Source organism: Saimiri boliviensis, chromosome 12, assembly GCF_048565385.1.
Source record: "Saimiri boliviensis isolate mSaiBol1 chromosome 12, mSaiBol1.pri, whole genome shotgun sequence".
NCBI lineage: Eukaryota > Metazoa > Chordata > Mammalia > Primates > Cebidae > Saimiri > Saimiri boliviensis.
In genome coordinates this window covers 65,246,287-65,266,873 of record NC_133460.1, presented here as the reverse complement: position 1 = coordinate 65,266,873, position 20,587 = coordinate 65,246,287, and positions in this window count along the sequence as shown.

Sequence of the window (20,587 nt, the reverse complement as noted above, 5' to 3'; positions counted from 1 at the left end):
GCTTGTTTCATAACAAGTAAGTATGCTCTATCCTTAGTAAAAAGGAGAGTGTCTCAGGGGCCACTCAGAATGGGCCACCAGGCTTGCCCCAGTGCATCTGTGTCACTGAGCTCACCCAGATACTCAAGAGGCCAGCCACTGCTTGCCTGCATGGGCAAGGAGGTACTTGGAACTTGGGACCTCCCGTGTTATTCAAAGAAGATAATTGGAAAAACAATCTTTTCCTTTATCAGAAAACACGAAAAGTGTTTTCCTTTATCAGAAACACATTTAACCAGGAGTTTTAATTTATTCAAACTATAAAAATCACTGACAAGTCCCTCTTTAATTTGATTTTTAACAGTAAGTAAACATATAAGGATTATTAAATATTACACACCAAACCAGAAACTATCTGCTTAACAGCTGTCAGTATTCCTTAAAAGTAAAGATGCCCTAGACCTAACAATGATGGTTGTCTAAGTATAAAATAGAGGAATGAACTCATGTATCACTTTTCTATCGCGGCAATGACAAATCACCAAAACCTGACAGCTTAAAACAATACCCACCTATTATCTCACAGTTCCCTGAGTGAGAAGTCCAACACACATCTCACTGGGCTAAAATTAAGGTGTCAGCAAGACTACATTTCTTACTAGAGGCCCCAGGGAAGAATCTACTTCCAAGCTCATTTATAGTATTGACTGAGTTGAGCTCCTTTCATTCCTTTCATTTGTAGAACTTGGGACCTCATTTCCTTGCTGATTATCAGTGGGGAACTGCCCTCTCTCCGGCCCTTACACATGACCCCCCTACATCTCAAAACCAGCATTGATGCATCAAATCCTTCACGTGCTTGGAATCTGATTTCCTTCCCCTCTCTCTCATTCAACCAAAGAGAGTTTTCTGCTTCTAAAGGCTCATGTGACTATATCAGTTCAACACACATAATCCAGGATAATCTTCCTGTTTTAACACCTGCTCCCTTAATTACAGCTGCAAAGTCCCTTTTGTCATAACAAGTAACATATTCACAGGATTAGGAACATCTTGGAGAGGAGGGGGGCAGCATTATTCATTCTACCATAACTAGTATTAATTTAAAGCTAGACTGCTTTGCTCTTCAAGAGGAAAACAAACACAGACACATTTTAACACAGGGAGAAAGTACATTGTTTTGCTGATTTTGAGATCATTTTCTTATTTTATTTGTACTTAATTATCAGCAGAAAAAGCCATGCTTTAGTTGTTGACCTCCCTTAATTGACAGTTTCCTAGTCATCCAGATGTCTCTACTCACAATAGTTTTAGTAGATATATACTTTAGGGTCCAGGCTCTAGAGCCCATTGAGAGGATAGTCACCACTGTCATGAGGAACTCTCCTCTGGGAATCCTCCAGTTTTTTTAGGCTGAACTCTATCACAGCACAGATCCTTTTTCAAAGTCTGTAACATTCACATTTTTATTAGGCACCTTTCATCACTACTAGATGGAAGATCTACAATGGCAAAATGTTTTATGTCTTTTTTTTTTCTTTAACATGGAGTCTCACTCTGTTGCCCAGGCTGCAAAGCAGTGGCGCGATCTCGGCTCACTGCAACCTCTGCCTCCCAGGCTCAAGTGATTCTCCTGCCTCAGCCTCCCAAGTAGCTAGGACTACAGGCATGTGCCATCATGCCCAGCTAATTTTTGTATTTTTAGTAGAGACGGGGTTTCATCATATTGGTCAAGCTGGTCTTGAACTCCTGACATCGTGATCCACCCATTTTGGCCTCCCAAAGTACTGAGATTACAGGCGTGAGCCACTGTGCCTGGCCTGTTTTTCATATCTTGTTCACCATGAATCATCAGTGCCAAGCACAGTGCCTGGTCCAAAGAGGGGTCCAGTGAATTTTGGTTGAGGAAATAATGAATTAATGAACACAACTGTTTAAGGAAGAACTTGGATAAAATTAATGAAAGTAAACTGCAAACAAATTTTCATAGACTGTGAAATATTTGATACACTAAATGGGTCCTGAAAGATTTCAACCAAATTCACAACTTGTTTAAAGATAAGAGTATAAATTCATTGGGATGAAATTTGCATTACTGAAGTTTTAAAATTCCATTTTTGTCTCAACATACATCAAAGAGTAGCTGAATCAATTCCTAGGTCACATCTATTGCACAATAACCAGTACTCAATAACCAAGCAAGTTGAGTCAGAGCTCAAGTAAGACCAAATTTTTAGGTTTTACTAACTAAAATATGCAATTAATCAAATGGCCATACTTATGGCTATGATTTATTATAGACAGTGGACACAAAGCAAAATCAGGGAAAAGAAAATGTACAAAGGACGAAGTCCAGGGGAAACCAGGTGCAAACTACCAAGGGTCCTCTCCTAGTGGATTGCTGGATTCCACAGCAATTACTGTAACAATACACATTGCTTTCTGCACCACATTGCACTTGCTACAAAATTGGCCACATAATTGGAAGTAATTCATTCCTCAGCAAATGCAAAAGAATGGAAATCATAAGAGTCTCTCAGACCACAGTGCAATCAAATTAGAACTCAGGATTAAAGAAGCACTCAAAACCACACAATCACATGGAAACTGAACAACTTGCTCCTAAATGCCGAATAGATAATGAAATGAAGGCAGAAATAAAAATGTTCTTCAAAACCAACAAGAATGAAGACACAACGTACCAGATCCTATGTAACACATTTAAAGCAGTGTCTAGAGGGAAATTTATAGCAATAAATGTCCACATGAGAAACAAGGAAAGATCTAAAATCAACGCCCTATTGTCAAAATTGAAAGAGCTACAGGAACAAGATCAAAAAAACTCAAAAGCTAGCAGAAGACAAGAAATAACTAAGATCAGAGCAGAACTAAAGGAGACAGAGACACAAAAAACCCTTCAAAAAACATCAATAAATCCAGGAGCTAGTTTTTTTAAAAAGATCAACAAAATAGACCACTAGTTAGACTAATAAAAAAGAGAAAATCGAACAGATGCAATAAAAAAACAATAAAAGGGAGATCACCACTGATTCCTCAGAAATACAAACTACCATCAGAGATTACTACAAACAGCTATATGCACATCAACCAGTAAATCTGGAAGAAATGGATAAATTCCTGGATACTTGCACACTCCCAAGACTAAGCCAAGAAGACGTTGAAATAGACCAATAATAATGTCTGAAGTTGAGGCAGCAATTAACAGCCTACCAACGAAAAAAAGTCCAGACCCAGATGGGTTCACAGCCAAATTCTACCAGACACACAAAGAGGAGCTGGTACCATTGCTGTTGAAACTATTCCAAACAATATAAAAAGAGGGAATCCTCCTTAATTCTTTCTATGAGACCAACATCATCCTGATACCAAAATCTGGCAGAGACACAATTAAAAAAGAAAACTACATCCATGATAAACATTGATGCAAAACTCTTTAATAAAATACTGGCAAACCTAATCCAACAGCACGTCAAAAAGCTTATCCACCATGATCAAGTAGGTTTCATTCCAGGGATGCAAGGCTGGTTCAACATATGCAAGTCCGTAAACGTAATCCACCACATAAACAGAACCAAAGACAAAAACCACATGATTATCTCAATAGATGCAGAGAAGGCCTTCAACAAAATTCAACAGCCCTTTATGCTAAAAACCCTCAATAAACTAGGTATTGATGGAACGTATCTCAAAATAATAAAAGCTATTTACAACAAACCAACAGCCAATATCATACTGAATGGGCAAAAACTGGAAGCATTCCCTTTGAAATCTGGCACTAGACAAGGATGCCCTCTCTCACCAACAGATCCTGGAGAGGATGTGGAGAAAAAGGAACACTTTTACACTGTTGGTGGGAGTGTAAATTTGTTCCACCACTTTGGAAGACAGTGTGGCAATTCCTCAAGGATCTAGAAATAGAAATTCCATTTGACCCAGCAATCCCATTTGACCCAGCAATCCCATTACTGGGTATATACCCAAAGGATTATAAATTATTCTATTATAAAGACATGTGCACATGTATTATGTTCACTGTGGCACTGTTAATGATAGCAAAGACCTGGAACCAACCCAAATGCCTATCAACTGGACAAAGAAAATATGGCAGATATACCACATGGAATACTACGCAGCCATAAAAAATGATGAGTTCATGTCCTTTGAAGAGACATGGATCAACCTAGAAAACATCATTCTTAGCAAACTGACACAAGAACAGAAAACCAAACACCACATGTTTTCACTCATAGGCGGGTGATGAACAAAGAGAACACTTGGGCAGAGAGAAGGGAACAACACTTACAGGGCTAGGAGGGTGGGGGCGGGTGAAGGGGAGGGGAGGGGAGGGGAGAGACAGCGATGGTATCAGGGAGGATGGGAAGGGATAACACCGGGCAAAATGCCTGATGCAGGCGATGGGGGAAGTGGGGAATGGAGACAGCAAATCGCCATGGCACGTACGTACCTATGCAATAATCCTGCAGAATGCAGGATGTGCACATGTACCCCAGAGCCCAAATACTTTGTACAGCTTTAGTTTTAAAATCTGACTGTATGACTTAGTGACATTTAAAAAATGAAATATTTAAACTTAAAAAAAATATTGCTGATGCTGATAAACAGAGAAACATCCACAAAGAAATCTTTATGACAAAATTGGGTAGCATTAAAATACTGATAAATTTTACATTGAGTTATAGAAATCTGTGTGGCACCAAAAAAAGATGAATATTATAACATCATTAATAGGTAGCTCTGAAATATGTATGAATTTAAATTCAATAATGAATATCTCTTGCTTAAAATGATATATTTCATGCTGAATGTATCATTCTAATCACAAAAATTAGAATTTATCATTCATAAAATTGAGCAATATTTACCTTTGTGCTCACTATGAAAAAAATAAAAATAGAAGTAATATTAGCAAGATTTAAAGTGAACATTTACCTATTAAAAAGAACATGTTTTATTTTCTTCAGCATTTCCTAAGCAAATACTGTATGTCTGAAACTGCTAGGAAATGAAGAAAAAACTGAATAAAATAGACTCTTCCCTCAGAGAACTAACCTATAATAGGAGAAATAGGCTTTTGATCAAATGAATTTAGTAAGTGCAAGACTACTTGAACAGAGGTGTGTGCTAGGTGTTACATAAACCCACAGAGAGTAAAATGAGTTTTGAACAATGAGAAGCTTGTTTGGCAGACAGAGGAAAGAATAGCAAGGGAAGTTCAAGGCAGACTCCAAGCTTCCTGAGTGCAGGGCTGTGTTTGCTCTGCTCCTTGTCCCAGGCCAGTGTCAAGAGCTTGACATCCCTGCAGCTACACATCTCCCCGTCCCTCCGGGGCTCCAACTGTTACAGAGGCTGAAGGGTCCCTGCTGCTGGCAAAGGACTTTCCAACGCTGATACTCTGGGACCCACTCCCTCCTGCATTTTTAAGCCTTTCTCCTATAGTTATTCCCTCTCTCTGATGTACTGTGGATTTCTCCCTCTTCAGTGAGCTACCTCCAGAGATCACAGAGAAGGTTTTCATGTTTCCCATCTTAAAAAGTACAAAAATACTAAAAAAAAAACAAAAAAAAAAACACCACAACTTGGGCCCAGCCACTCATCTGATCCTACAATACCCATTCCATTTCATTTCATGAAATTGTTGACTAGATTTCATCTCCACTTTCACATCTCCTATTGCTTTTTAATTTTAATTAGATGTTTCAAACTGAAAATTATATCAGCAACTACATGTACCCATGTCCAGAACTTAAAATTCTTGCCAAAGCTTTTCAGTATTTTTAAGCAACGTAATATTAAAGATATTAAAGGTAATCCCCGTAATCCATTTCCCAAATTTTCTCCCCGAAATAACTGATACAGTGGTTTCTCTTTATCCATGGTTTTGCTTTCAGCAGTTTCAGTTACTCTTGGTGCAGAATAACAAGACATTTTAAGAAAGAAACACACAGAGAGAAACCACATTCACACAACTTTTGTTACTGTATACTGTTATAACTAATATTATTTGTAATTAGTTATTATTCTTAATTTCTTACTGTGTGTCATTTATCAATTAAACTTTATAATAGATATGCATATGTAGAAAAAAAACATCCTGTATACAGGGTTCTATGATACCTGTGGCTTCAGACATCCTCTGAGGATCTTGGAACATATCCCCAGCAGATAAGAGGGGGACAACTGCACCCTGAAAAAGGTGTGCATCCTCAACATATCTATTTTCATAAATTTACCACATATAAAACTATTCTAAATGAAGCACTGTTCTTTATTAGTACAAAATGCAGACTCTCAATGGATGCTATTTAAAGGACGATATAATGTCCTTTATAGGCTGCGTTTCTCACCCTACATTGCACAAGATTTGGTTAGTACAACTTTAGTATATTCCACCAAATTATAAATTATGAATTATAAATTCACCTCCATGAAATACCTAGATGGAGAAAATAAAAAAACGGCATTGAAGAAAATGTGCACATCTGCATGTGTGCATTACTTGATAGTTCTATCTTCCCCAAAATGATTGTACCATTTACACACCCAACGAGTAGTGGATAACTCCAACATAAAGAGTTACAAGATAGTTTAATTTTTGCCAATCTTGCCAACAAAATAAATTTCATTTTGTTTTCTGTCATAGCTTTTTGGTTCCAAGAGAGGTTGGGTATCTTTTCATTTTCTTGGGCAACATGGTTAGCTTTTTTTGTGACTTATTTGATCATATTCTTGGGCCATTTTTCTAATGGGCACTTTTCTTATTGATTTGAATAATGTTTTCATGTTTCCTGAGTAGATTTTTATATTTTCCTTAGACGGTAATAATAATTTCTTTTAAGCCTTTCATTTTCTTTGGAATTTCTGAGATTTCCTAAAATGTGACTAAAAATAGAAGTTTTAGTTTTCATTCTCTAGACTCTGTGCTGCTTCTACTTGAGACGTCATGTTTTCATTAACCCTGGAAATTTTTCAACTGTATTTTCTTCAAATATTGCTTCTTCTTATTCCTTTCTATTCTTTCCTGGATGTCATATTAGATGTGAACTTCACCTTCCATGTGGCATCTTTTAACATATGTTGTATATTCCATCTCTTCATCTTTCTGTGCTGCATTCTGAGTAATTCCTTCAGCTTTAGCTTCTGATATAAAGCAGCATCTCTTTAGATATAAAATGTTTTGTTTAACTGTGTATGAAGTTTTTATTTTATATTTTTATTTCCAGAATTTTTTTCAGATTTTTTTTATAATAACTTGGTCACACTTTATGATTCCTAGCTTCTTTTTTTTAATCTCTTTGTCACTTTTTTTTTGTTATTTTGGGTTTTTTAGACACAGGGTCTCACTGTCACCCAGGCTGGAATGCAGTGGTGCAATCATAGCTCACCACAGTCTCACACTCCTGGGCTCAGGTGGTCCTCTTTACCTCTGCCTCCTGAGTAGCTCAGTCATTAGTTACACTCTAAATACATTTATTTCTTTATGTTCTGATGTATTAGATCAAGTTCTTGAGGTTATTTCTGCCTTGGATACTGATTTATTCTCATAATGGATTGTTTCATTGCATGGTTTGTAAAAGGTTTTTTATTTAGTTTGTGTGTGTTTTCATAAGTGTATGAGATCACCTCCAGTGATTTTTTTTTTCTCAGTTCATTTTGTTCTGTTTTTCTGCAGAAGTCCCAACTACACTGTGTCAAGAAAGTGTTGCTACAGAGGTACTTTATTGCTGGGCATCCAGGTATTTCATGGGTCAGAATCATTTTAATAAGAATTTGTCAGCATGGAAATTTTAGTACTAGTTGGGTAATGTTAACTAAGAACCAACCTATGTCTGGTGGCATGCAAGATGGCCAAATAGGAACAGCTCCAGTCTGCAGCTCCCAGGGAGATCAATGCAGAAGGCAGATGCATGTCCAACTAAGGCACTCAGCTCATCTCATTGGGACTGGTTAGACAGTGAGCACAGCCCACAGACGGTGAGCCAAAGCAAAGTGGGGCATCACCTCACCTGGGAAGCACAAGGAGCTCTTGTAAGGCCAGCCTGATGGTGACAAAATCTCTCAGCATTTGCTTGTCTGCAAAGAATTTTATTTCTCCTTCACTTATAAAGCTTAGTTTGGCTGAATATGAAATTCTGGGTTGAAAATTCTTTCCTTTAACAATGTTAAATATTGGTCTCCACTCTCATTTGGCTTGTAGGGTTTATGCAGAGAGATCCGCTTTTAGTCTGAAGGGTTTCCCTTTGTGGGTAACCAGACCTTTCTCTCTGGCTGACCTTACCATTTTTTAATTCACTTCAACCTTGGTGAATATGGTATTTGCGGGGTTCTCTGTATCTCCTGAATTTAGATGTCGGCCTGTCTTTCTAGGTTGGGGAAGTTCTCCCGGAAAATATCCTGAAGAGTGTTTTCCAACTTGCTTCCATTCTCCCAGTCCTGGTCAGATACACCAATCAAATGTAGGTTTGGTCTTTTCACATAGCCCCACATTTCTTGGAAGCTTTGTTCATTCTTTCTCATTCTTTTTTCTCTAATCTTGGCTTCACGCTTTATTCCATTAAGTTGATCTTCTATCTCTGATATCCTTTCTTCTTCTTGATTGATTCAGCTACTGATAATTGTTTAAGCTTCACAAAGTTCTCGTGTTGTGTTTTTTAGCTCCATCAGGTCATTTATGTTCTTCTCTAAACTGGTTATTCTAGTTAGCAATTCCTCTAGCCTTTTCTCAAGGTTCTTAGCTTCCTTGCATTGAGTTAGGACATGCTCCTTTAGCTCAGAGGAATTTGTTACTGCCCTCCTTCTAAAGCCTGCTTCTGCCAATTCACCACACTCATTCTCCATCCAGTTTTGTTCCCTTGCTGACAAGGAGTTGTTATCCTTTGGGGAGAAGAGGCATTCTAGTTTTTGGAATTTTCAGCCTTTTTGCACTGGTTTCTCCCCATCTTCATGGATTTGTCTACCTTTGGTATTTGACGTTGGTGACCTTTGAATGGGATTTCTGTGTGGACATCCTTTTTGTTGATGTGGATGCTATTCCTTTGTTTGTTAGCTTTCCTTCTAATAGTCAGGCGCCTCTGCTGCAGGTCTGCTGGAGGTGCACGTCAGCCCCTATTTGCCTGTGTATCACCAGCAGAGACTGCAGAACAGCAAAGATTGCTGCCTGTTTCTTCTTCGGGAAGCTTCATCCCAGAGGGGCACCCGCCAGATGCCAGCCAGAGCTCTCCTGTACGAGGTGTCCATCGACCCCTGCTGGGAGGTATCTCCCCATCAGGAAGCACAGGAGTCAGGGACCCAAATGAGGAGGCAGTCTGTCCCTTAGCAGACCTCAAGCTCACTCAATTTTTATAAACTTTGTATCTTGGATTCTTTTAAATCCTTATTTTTACAGAGGCTTAACAGTAGGTGACTTGCCTAAAGTCATATGAGGTAAGTTTCAGACCTGGAATTCCAATATATGTTTGTTTGCTAAAACCAAGAGACTAAATGATGTACTTCATGGCCCTTCAATCTGAATGCAAAGAAAGAGTTTTTTAATCCAAAAGTAGATGTCAGTCCTTCCATGATAATAACAATATCTTTGTTAACACCCAAACTGTCAAGTACAGACGTCCAGTACATATGGAGTGGCTAAATAAACATTTTTAAAATTTTTCTCTATTATGTTCAGATTATTCATTTATTAATGTTTTTATACTGCATAGTCCTGTTTAGTGGGGAAATGAGAACAGAGCTTGAAACTGCAGTCTGTTGAATTTGCTTCATCTTTATTTCAGGCAGTGGGGAATTCAGAGGGAAAAGTATAAGTGACTGGGATTCGCTGTATCAGTGTTGCTGCCTTCAGGCCAGGAGATCATTTAGTTTAACTCCCCAGAAGCAAGATCAGTCACTGTTATTTCAGAAAAAGCAGCTGAAATGGGAAATCAGAGACAGGAGTATTTCCATCTCGTGTGGCTGCCTAGCTCTTTAATCTAAACTGAGATCTTTTTGTACAGAATAGTCCTCAATTCCCTTCTTATAAAAAGAATGATATGTATCTCTATTTAAAGAGTCATCTTTGCTTCTTTCTTTATGGAAAGAGCAAATTTCCTGAATATTTCATTTCAAAGCCTATGATCAATTTTATCTGAACCTTTTTCTCACAAATATATCCAAATGCATTATATCTACTGCTCTGAGACAAGAATATTGCTGTCACAGAACAGTTGTCTCTAATGAAATCAACATTTTTTTCCTGACGATTAATAGCTTTAGGCACCAGGAACAATGAAAAGTAAGGTAGTTCCTGAAATTCAGCTGGCAAGCAGCTGCTTCACTAAAGCATGCTGAGGAATTAACTAGAGGCTGACCTTGATTTGGAGGTGACCGATAGCTGTGAGCCACGATGTCCAGCCAGAAGAATCCAAAGGCAGAATGGACACCCTTAGCCAACTTTATCCTTGCTAAGCAAAGTGAGAAATTGTGTGTGGTGTACAGTTCTAGCAATAAAGAATGAAAGTTAAAAGAGGAGTCCTCTCTTAGTCCATGCAGGATGATATAACAAAATACCATAAGCTGGGTGCCTTATAAACAACAGACATTTATTTCTCACAGTTGTAGAGGCTGAGAATTCCAAGATCAAGGTGCTGGCAGATTTAGTGTCTGGTGAGGGCCTGCTTCTTGGTTCAGAGCAGTCTTTTCACTGTAACCTCACCTGGCAGAACAGTCAAGAAGAGTCTCTCTCTAGATTCGTTTTTTTAAAGAGACAGTTCTGTCACTCGTGCTGAAGTGCAGTGGCACAATCACAGATCTTCCCATGATCCTCCCATGTAGCTAGGACAACAGGCCCACACCACCACACCACATGGGACTTTGTTCTTTTCTTAGAACTCAGAGGTCTCACTGTGTTGACTAGGCTGCTGTCAAACTCCTGGCTTCAAGAAATCCTCCTGCCTCAGCTTCCCAAAGTGCTGGGATTACAGGCATGAGCCCTTGTACAGGGTTCTAGCTTCTTTAATAAGCCCGTTAATGTGCTTTAAATGTTTGTCTCCTCCAAAACTCATGTTCAAATTTAATTGTCATTATAACATTATTAAGAGGTGGGACCTTGAAGAAGTGATTAGGCCAGGGGTCTTTGCCCTTCCTACATGGGATTAATACCCATTATAAAAAGGTGAGTTCTGGCCTCCTTGCCACCTCCCTCTTTGCCTTTCCACCTTTCTCTAAGAGAAAATGAAGATTTCCTCCCCTCTGGAGGAGACAGCCTTGAAGGAGCCATCCTGGAATTAGAATTGCCAAACCTGCGGGGGCCTTGATATGCAATTTCCCAGCTACCAGAACTATGAGCCAATTAATTTCTATTTTTTATTGCCAGTTTGTGGTATTCCGCTATAGCAGCACAAAAGCAACCAAGACACACACTAGTCTCATTAATGATGGCTCTGCTCCCATAACTGAATCAACTCCCAAAGCCCCACCACCTAATATTACCACTTTGGGGATTAGGATATCAGCATGTAAGATTGGGGAGTAAGCAAACACTAAGACTGTAGCAAGGCCATTGAAAAATACTTTAAGTTAACAGACTTTTTAAAGTGGGTTTTGGGTAAGCAGTTAAAATCAGAAGTGATAAAGGTCTTATTTTCTTAAGATGATTCATCGTAAGAGCAATTAAAGGCAATTAATGGCCATCCATGATACAGATGAGCACAGGAAGTATACCTAAAAATCATGCCCATTTGTTTATTATTCAATGAACAATTGCATAAATCATTGCCAAAGCACCACAAAGTTATGGTAAAATCCCAAGTGATAAGAATGTGAAAATTAACCCAAAGGACCACACTAAATCTTTCTGCAACCTCAGTCTTCCTCACCGTAAGCCATCTTATGCAGATCTGGATTTCTCCCTCCCTTATCTTCCTGCTTGTTCAGTCTTCAGAAGACCACGTTATAGCTCATGCATATACTGAGCACTACTCAACATGGGTAAGAAAATGAGCTGGAGCCAGACTTCTTAAGTTGAATCCTATCTCAGCTTTGTGACCTGCGCAATTTACTCAGCCTCTATGGGAATAATACCTACTTTAGGTTTGTTGAGTTTCTTACATGAAGAGTACTTAGAATAACACCTGTCACACAGTAACTGCTGTTGTTGCTTTTACTGCCATTTTTTTAAATTCTGGTTATTTCAAATCAAATATAAACCTAAATCATGAATTTCAAAATCCTACTCCTCCCTCCATTTACCTCAATCATCTAGTATGTCCTAACTTAGTAGTTTACAAAGCAAGGGTCTAGGGAGAAGGTACTTATGAGAACCACCTAGAGTACTTTTGCCAATCGCTCGTTTTGTGTCCTCATTCCAGACTATGAATCAGTGTATAAAGAAAGAAAAAAATGGCCAAGTGTGTTGGCCATTTTTACATCTGTAACTGTAGCACCTAGTGCAGCCAAGACAGGAAAACTGCTTGAGCCCAGGAGTTCAAGACCAGCGTGCGCAACATGGAGAAACCCCATCTTTATTAAAAAATGCAAAAATTGGCCAGGCATGGCGGCACGTGCATGAGGTCCCAGCTATTTGGGAGGCTGAGCCGGTAAGGTCGCTTGAGCACAGGAAGTCAAGGCTGCAATGAGCTGTGATCATACCACTGCACTCTAGCCTGGGTGACAGAGCAAGACCCTATCTCAAAAAAAGGAAAAAAAATAAGTCTTAAGTAATAGCTGGATATATGTGTTTGGAAAAGCTCCTCTGGTTAAAAATAAATGTGACATATTCAAGTGGCAACTCTAAGGCTTTGAACAAATAATCCTTTCATGAAAAATAGGTTATCCTCTCATCTTAAGGAATCAGGCACAAGCCTCATTTGAAATGGTATTAAGCATCACCACTTTTGTGAAATCATACAAAATGAAACTTATTTCTATAAAATACTTTGTTTACTCTATTGATTCCAGGCATTTCTGTTCTATTAAAGCTCACTGTATATACACAATAAATTTTTCCTGTGGCATGCAGGGCTCACAACCTCAAGTGCCTACAGAAGCTCAGCCAGTAATGTAAATGAGTAAAACACACCACCCAGTTGTGAAAGCACATGCCCTTCAGCTTCAGTATCAGAGATGCAATAGGGATTCTCAGGGATTATGGCAGAATAAAAAATACAAGAAACTTCTATCAGCCCATTCTCACACTGCTGTAAACAACTGTCTGAGACTGGGTAATTTATAAGGAAAAGAGATTTAATTGACAGTTTCACATGGCTGGGAAGGCCTCAGGAAACTTACAGTAAGGCAAAGGAGAAGCAAGCGCGGTCCTGCAAGGTGGCAGGAGACAGAAGAGCAGGAGAAAATGCTCCTTATAAAACCATCAGATCCCATGAGAACTCACTCACTATCACAGGAATAGCATGGGAGAAACGACTCCCATGATCCAATCACCTCCCACCAGGACCCTCCTTTGACACAAAGGGATTACAATTCGAGATGAGATTTGGGTGGAGACACAGAGACAAACCATAGCAGGGCACCACTGAGCTCTAACAATTGTTTACCGACATGTGGGAAAGCAGGCTCAACACTGCTAGAAATTCCAGTTATTAAAGTACTATAAATCTTGAATATTACATTACTTTTGCATTTTTAAAAAGCCATTAACAACTAAATCAAATTTAAAACCCTGTATGAGCAAACACCATAGACTCAACGATGCATACCTTCTGGCAAAAATCAGCCCTTTAAATTTGCAATTATAATCCTGGTTTACATGTTCTTGCTCTTTAAAAGAATGTAAGATGCTTAACGTCTCTCTGGACACTTTCTTCACAACATTTCTCACACTGCACATTGCTGTTTAATAACTGTCTTGCTACTGTTACCTTAAAGGAAAGAGCAACTGCTGCCTTGTCTGCATATCAGTGAAACTACTGACATCAGCTGCTATGAAGGATTCCATATTTGTTGACTGTCTAAGGAAGGCAGGCCCTCATCTTTATCTTCCTCTGTTAACTCAAGAGTATTTAACATAGCATTCTGCAGATAATAAACATTATAGAAGGCTCACATCCAAATTGAACATACATGGGACAGTAATCAACAATGTCCTCTGGTGAGTATAATGTAAACTCTTGTTATATGACCAACAGATTTCTGTGCTCACTGTGCAGTAACAGTCTAACACAGTGAGACGGCAAGGACTGCAGGAGAGAAAGAATTTAATGATTGCAAGGTGCCAAATGACGAGATGGAAGGAGACCATCAAATCCAATTTCCTTACCCACAGTTTAGGGCTGTGGATTTTAGGAAGACTAGGGAGAGTGAGGGGCTAAAAAATTGGGGTTGTTAATTGGCTTGAGTAAAGGGTAAGGAGGAGGAATTCATCAGGTTGTGGAAACTGCATTCTTTGTTGAGTCGGCTCCTCACAGAGTCCTTTACAGCAGCTGCTGTCAGTAGTTTCACTGGTATGCAGGATCTGAAACCATATCTCAAATGGAAAACAACATTTAGCAATGTTCAAATTGTTATCTATAGAGCTGTTAAGGGGAACTATCATCTTATGATAGGGTCTGCATGATTCTGAAGCAATAGGCCACAAACAACTATGAGGGAATGGATCAGAAAGCAAGCTGACGTAATGATTAATGCTGAAATGTGCTGCAAGCCTGGTTTATTTTTCCTTCTTCCCCTCCCTTTTTCCCTAGTTAATTTGATAGTTTATAAGGACAGTTTCACTCTCAGCTATAAAAGCAAACTGGAAGCTAGCAGAATTTGAGTAAATACTTGGAAAATTAAAGTCAAAGCTAATCTACTTTGGAGCTGACTTTCCTTGATTTGCCAGGAGGTCTTGGGCTCTTCTGCCTCAATTATCAGAACCTTGCCATTCTGTATACAGCAATCCCCCCTTCATCTGGACAATAGATGTTCCTAATAAACTATCACCAAAAGTACAGGGTACCACAAGGATTAAGATGCCCTTTTCCTAAGAGACAATCCATGTAAGTTAAAAGGAAGGAAATGAAATGATAAAATCTTCAAAATCTTTGACATCTTATATTTTATCATGAAAACTTTTTGGATTTTTGCTTCCTTACAACATTCTGTTAAGAAAGAGTGAAAGCCCGCATTTGGTGCATCAAGTAAAGAATAGAAAGTTGTAGCTGATGTCCCGAAATACAGGGAGTCAGGTCATCCCTGTCCCCAAGGAAGCAATGGCCAGATTATGCAAACAAAGCTAAGACTGGAAGTAAAGGGAGAAAAAAAAATGGGAATAAGTTTGGCCTTTAGAAAGAATTCAAACACAGAAACATCATAATTCAAGAACTGAAAAAGCAGTTTAGTTTATATATAACTACTAATATTTTAAAACTCTTTTGACTGATGTCCACCCTAGAGTGCTAATTTACAGAAATAACTAATATTTACATTAAAACCTGAAAAGAAGTTTCCTTCTGATATTAAGTAAAAAAATTTGCTAAAACACTTGCAGTCCCTTTGGCTATAGAGACCCAAGATAATGATGATGACAATAATGGACATTTATTTAGAACTTATGTCATTTAATTCTCACAATATCCCTGTGAGATAGTATTAATCCAAGTTCATCTGTGCTCCTAACCATTCCATTCAACTATAGTTTCTCTATGTGAATTTTTAAATACAACTGTTAACAGTCTATTTGAAGAATACATTTAATATTCCTGTTGCCCCAACAACATATATACAGCAGTGTTGGCATGAAATTCAGCCTGTTTTATAGAGAAAATGAATTTTCCACATTTGTTTTCATGCTGGAGACCTTTCACTGGTATTAAATATTAAATTTAGACCTTTGATAACAAGAATAACACGTTCTTTTAAAGAAAAGAATGTTTTACTCAATTCTGCCTTTTTGTAATTTTCCTGAGCATTACTAAAAACACCCTGCAAATAGGACTTGTATTCATTTTCTATTGCTGTATAAAAATTACTACAAAAATGTAACACCTTAAAGCAACAAAATGTATAGGCTCACAGTTCTGTAGGTCAGAACAATATGGCTGGATTCTTTGCTTAGGGTCTCACAAAGGGCTGTGTTTCTTTCTGGAATCCCTGGAGATGAATACACTTCCAAGTTCATTCTGGCTCTTAATAGAATTCAGTCCATTGCACTGAAAGTACTGATGTCTCTGTTTCCTTACTGTTTGTCAAAAGGGAGCCACATTCAACTTCCAGAGGCTGCCTACAGTCCTCTTCCTATGATCCCTTCCATCTTCAGAGCCAGCAGCAAAAGTCAGCTCTTTCTTGGGCTTTGAATCTGACTTTCTTTTCATGAACCTATATGATTAGATCAGGCCCATCTGAATAACCTTCCTACTTTGAAGCCACGTAATTTGGGATTATAATTACATTTGTAAAATCACTTCACTGCAGCACTTAGAGTAGTGTTTGATTAAAAAGCCAAAGGACAGGGATTTAGGTGGGGGATAGGGGCAGGGGGCAGGGGGCAGGAAGGAGGCATCTACAGATTGCCATTACCATAGACCTGTTTGTAACTTTCTGAAGCAAAACCTTTTTGGCAGTAAGATGCTACTCTGCAGAATCTGGTCATCATATTTAATAAGGCTTTTACTAGAATGAGTCTTCAGATTCTTTACCAAGGAAGGATACTTATAGTGGCGAGGTCAGCAACTGACTCACCCCACCCATCCTGCACCTCGTGGTGCTTCCCTACCTCCAAGCCATACCCATGGCCTCTCTCTCTCTCTCTCTGTATCTATTTCTCTCTCTCACATCACTCTCATCTTTGGGTACATGATATTTATTTGAATGGCAAACTCACCATGCCTCCGGTGCCCCTTCCCCCATTATTCCATGCTAGAGAGGTCAAGAACCTATTCAGGACTGGGAGCTGGGTATGCTCCTCCAGTTACATCTGTGATGTATAATAAAAAATACATTTGATTTTGTCCTAGTTCCTGGAACAGAACTTCTAAGTCCCTGTAATTTCCTAGTGACAAGAGTGTCTTCTGTTATTCATAAAAAGCCCCCATTGATCACACCTGCATTTATGATAATACATGACTTAGGGTAGGGCCCCTGGATAGCCTTAGGATGGGACTGATCACCAGAAATAACAAGTGATTAGAGGATTAGAATTTCAGCCAGGAACACCAGCCTCCAAGAAGGGGCTGGAGGTTAAGCTCTACAAAATTTAAACAATGAGACTTGATGAATTTCCAGGTTGGTGAACATATCCACATGCCAGAGAGTACAGTGCACCCCAACTCCACAGCAACAGAAGCTCCTGCCCTCGGCACCCTTTCAGACCTCACCCTAGCTCTTCATCTTTTTATCTAGCTCTTCATCTGTGTCCTTTATAATATCCTTTATAATAAACTATAATGTTTCTTTGAGATTTGTGAGCCATTACAGCAAATTGTTGAATCTAAGGAGAGGGTTATGGGAACCCTCAATTTATAACCAGTTGCTCGGAAGTACAAGTGACAACCTGGCACTTGCAATTGGCATGTAACGTGGGAGGCAGTCTTGTGGGATGAGTCCTTAACCTGTGGGATCTCTGCTAACCGCAGGTAGTAAGTTTCAGAATTAAATTGTCAGACTCTCAGCTGGTGTCCAGAGTACTGGAGAATTGGTTGGTGGGAGGAAACCCAAACATTTGTTTTTCTTTTAGTTCTGTTTCAGTTGTAAGATATTTAATGCTCTTTTGCCCACATGGGCAATCTGACAACAACAACAACAACAAAAAGTTTCTTTGACATAACTTTTTCAAATAGTAAGATGTTCTATCTCCTAATTAAGGCTCTATTAGAGGCCTGACCTTCCATGATGAGATGCTTATTAAACTCCTTTGGTTTCAGCCCCTGACTGTGATAGAACTGGATAAATATCTTACTTCAATGCTAATAAGAAACCATTTCAGTTAAGAACTCTGATGTTACAGGTGCACTACAAATTGGAGACTCTCACTTAATACATAATTAAAGAGCGAGGTTTGTTTTCTTTCCACATGCCCCTCTCCTCTCATGAACCGCATTAAAATTTACTTCTTTAATATCATTTCCTAAATTTTCAACAGATATGACTCATTTTTATTATATCTAGAAAGGGTTTTTTGTTTGTTTGTTTTTTGCTTTTTAAAACTATTATTCAATTAAACAGAGGTAAGTACAACTTGAGAATTTCAGGATCTAAGCTGAATTTAAAAACTGATTTTTGAAAGATACCTTGACTCTGAAAAAGATTAGGATCAAATGGCCAGATTTAATAAGTAATACTGAAATTTGTCAAAAAAAAATTTAAGCATTGAAATAGTGATAACAATTCAATCATGAAGTTCTAAATAAGATGTTTATTTTAGTAAGTTTTAAGGACCACTTATATCAGAATTACTATAGATTCTTATTTTTTAAAATACAGATGCTCATCATCGCTGGTCATTAGAGAAATGCAAATCAAAACTACACTGAGATACCATCTCACACCAGTTAGAATGGCGATCATTAAAAAATCTGGAGACAACAGATGCTGGAGAGGATGTGGAGAAATAGGAGCACTTTCACACTGTTGGTGGGAGTGTAAATTAGTTCAACCATTGTGGAAGACAGTGTGGTGATTCCTCAATGATCTAAAAATAGAAATCCCATTTGACCCAGCAATCCCATTACTGGGTATATATCCAAAGGATTATAAATCATTCTACTATAAGGACACATGCACACGAATGTTCATTGCAGCACTGTTTACAATAGCAAAGACCTGGAACCAACCCAAATATCTATCGATGATAGACTGGACAGGGAAAATGTGGTATATATACACCATGGAATATTACGCAGCCATCAAAAACGATGAGTTCGTGTCCTTTGTAGGGACATGGATGAACCTGGAAACCATCATTCTCAGGAAACTGACACAAGAACAGAAAATCAAACACCGCATGTTCTCACTCATAGGCGGGTGTTGAACAACGAGAACACATGGACACAGGGAGGGGAACACTACACACTGGGGTCCGTTGGGGGAAAATGGGGGAGGGATGGGGGGGTGGGGAGGTGGGGAGAGATAACATGGGGAGAAATGACAGATACAGCTGAGGGGAAGGAAGGCAGCAAATCACACTGCCATGTGTGTACCTATGCAACAATCTTGCATGTTCTTCACATGTACCCCAAAACCTAAAATGCAATTAAAAAAAATACAGATCCCTGGGTGCCACCTTAGATTTAATGATTCCCTTTCTTTGGAATCTGCATTTCCTTAAGTTCTGTAACAGACATAAGGCTTTTGAAAATTACCTTTATAGAGAGACACAGAGTAATATTTGTCTAACCTCCCAATTAAATTTAATATGACTTGTAGTTAAGAATTTGCCCTTGTGGTAGAAAACCTTTTTTATGGCTATAATGGGAACTAGTCTACCAGATTACCATGCACAAAATAATTCAATAAATGTTATTAATAAATACAGATTCATTAAGAGCTTCTATTGCACTAACTTGACTATTCCTTTCTTTAGCAATGGAAACAAAAGCAAAAAAGAATAAAAAGTTACTTTTTTTTTTTTTTTGAGATGCAGTCTTGCTCTTTCACAAAGCTGGAGTGCAGTGGTGCCACCTTGGTTTGCAAACTCCACCTCCAGAGTTCAAGCAATTCTCCTGCCTCAGGTTCCCAAGTAGCTGGGACTACAGTTGTGTGCCACCATGCCTAGGTAATTTTTATATTTTTAGTAGAGCTGAGGTTTTACCATGTTGGCCAGGATGGTCTCAATCTCTTGATTTCATGATCCACCTGCCCCGGCCTCCCGAAGTGCAGGTATTATAGGTGTGAGCCACTATACTCAACCAAAAAAATTACTTTATTAATATATTCACAAAACCAAATTACAGACCTCCTAAAAGAGTTTCTAAGATGACTTTGGAAGAATTGGCTTTACAATGTGTCATTTAATTAACTGGGTTGGGGTAATCATGCAGAAAATTTTGTCCTGAATGATTATGTAGTATAAAGGCTTGTTTGTAAAGAATGAGATCTTCATTGGTAGAATAAAGGAGAGAAGAGGTAATGGTTTGACCACCTAACTCCCTTCTCAAATCCTACAGAACTCAAAATTCAACTGGAGTTGTAGATGACATGCTTTATTAATGCACTTCCAGTAATATTTGCTCTTTACACTCCTAATACAATTTCCTGAAAGGGAAGTCCTCATGTGAAAAAAATGTTGTGTTTCACAAAAGGCTGATTTTTGTTCTCAAGAAATCACTACTGCTACCTCTCCTAGCTGAGAAAAACATTTGCTATTGCCTATGAAAATGGGAAGTGTTTCAAAATAAATTCATATGAAACAATTATAGTAAATGAATCATTAGGAACTTTACATGTATCAGCATAGTTTCTTTTAGAAGACAGTTAGCAAAATTGCCTTTTCATCTATGCCAAGAAGTAATGAAATAAACAAGTTACATTAATGTTATAATGTGATTTTAATAGTAAGAACTTAGCAAATATCTGCCTCATCAACTTCAGCTCCCAAATAACAAGCCATCGCTTATGGTCATTAAAAGTACATACGTACATCAGGCAAAATTAGATTATTAACTGA